Source organism: Zalophus californianus, chromosome 2 (genome assembly GCF_009762305.2).
Source record: "Zalophus californianus isolate mZalCal1 chromosome 2, mZalCal1.pri.v2, whole genome shotgun sequence".
Taxonomy (NCBI): Eukaryota; Metazoa; Chordata; class Mammalia; order Carnivora; family Otariidae; genus Zalophus; species Zalophus californianus.
The window spans coordinates 108718035-108720157 of record NC_045596.1 but is presented as its reverse complement, the minus strand read 5'-3'; positions in this window follow the sequence as shown (position 1 = coordinate 108720157).

Sequence of the window (2123 nt, the reverse complement as noted above, 5' to 3'; positions counted from 1 at the left end):
CCCTGTAATAAAACTTTGATACTAGATGATGGCCCTGGTATCATGTGTTTCTTATATGGGAAAAATTATTTGGGAAGATAAAACAATTACTAAAGGGACTAAATTATCATATAAATGTAATGGTCCTAATGTGATTGACAGAGACTCAGGAAAAATTATTGACCTTTATAAGGAAAAATTAATTAAAAATTTAAATTATCTGGGTCCAATGTTAAGCCATTACTTAGGCTTATATTGGGTAAGTCTTCATAAGGAACTATCACACAATACTGAAACATTTTAAAATACAAGCAATAAAGGCATGAAGCAATTTGTAAAATTAATGTATGGCCAAGAAAAGTCTTTGTGGATTGCTAATCTAGAATCTCATTGAATAGTTCACCATTGGTATTGAGAAAGGGACAGGTGGGGCTAGGTAGGGAGAGATAGATAAGGGGCTCCATGATCAGGCTCATGGAAATTCCAAAAATGTGGAGGTGTAAGGAAACCAGAGATATGAGAACACTTCAGACCATCCTGCCCTAGGTGTCTGAGGGGAAAGTCTTAGTTATGACAGTCTCCTGTGGTCAACAGAAAATAAACAGACCTTAAAAAGAAGTAAGTCATTAAATATGTTATCTCTAGTCCTGCTTACACAAAGGTGCTGTCAGTAGAGAAGTCAAAAAGATTTAAGTTCCCTGGTTAGCTTGCTATAAAAGACCAACCCTAAAAGGCCTTAGTGGCAACCTTGTAGGGACCCCTCTCACTCCTGAGAGCTTTTCCTGTATCCTTGCTTAATACACTTCTATCTCTTTACTCATTCTTCAACTCTGTGACACAAGAACCTAGCTCTCCCGCTTCAGTATGATATACTCAAAAGTCATTCTCCCAAAGGAAATAATCTACTGACTTTTAAACAGCTTTATTGAGTTATAGCTGAAAAATTTCATATATTTAATGTGTAAAAATTGATGAGTTTGGACATAAACAGTCATACTACTGCCACCATTGAGGCTCTAGAGATCTGTTGTAGGACATTGTTAACAATACATATCCTGTCCTTGAAGACTTGTTAAGATGATACAATTTATGTTAAATGTTCCTACAACTAAAAACAAAAACAACAGACACAAGGGGATTTTTAGAGTTGTTGGATATGTACTGACTTTTTAAAAATTTAGTAATTTTGTTACTCCATCTTAATTTGGATAATTGTGCTGCTTTTTATTTTACTGTGGACTTGTTGGATATTTAACTGGACTGCAACTTGCCCAGAGAAAAGTAGAAACAGAAATAGAGATAACTAGAAACATTATAATATTACTATCTTATAGTAACACAGGGAGAATATTATAGGGCAAATATAAATTAAAATAAGAGACTAATTCTCCCTGTTGAAAATAAGAGACCTAGCCTCTTTTTTCTTGGAGCATTTGCTAAAAAAAAAAAAAAAAAAACTTATTAAGTTCTTTTTCTGTCCCTTTGAAATGTATATACATATTTTAAAAGCTGAATAAGCCTCTTATCAGCTTCAGGAGCCAAGATTGTCTTTCTCAAAGACCTGGGAACTGTCCCTTTGAAATGTAATCATCAAGGAAGATAGCACCAGTTTCTGTGAGAGGGATTCAGAGGGCTCATCCCCCAAGTTGTGAAACTTCTCATAAAGATATGACAGTTCTCTTTTTCCTGTGGTGAAAACCAATTAGCTAACACAAATTGTTACCCCAATTTAGGATGAACAGTGTGTGACAAATGGTGCAGTCAAGACCTTTTACTTGAGGACTAGTTATTGTTTATCTTGAGAACATGTATGTAATGGGTTGTATCTTGTCTTGGTCACATAAAAGAATGAGATTTCTTTCTGTTCTTGCAATCTTTTAGTGGACTGCCTCTGATGGGCATCCCAGCCTGGTTTAGTGATTATTAAATAACATTGTTTTCTTTTCATCTATGGAAAGAAAGAAATCCCTTCTGTGGGGAAAGGAGAAGATTTTGTTAATTCTATTTCCCCAATAGTTGTCCAGTAAGCAACTGTATATAAAAGTCAGGAGTCAGGTAAGTATTCCAGGCTGGATACATATAATGAGGTATTGCCATTCTGTAAATGGTATATAAAGCCAGGAGACAGGCTGAGATCACTGAAG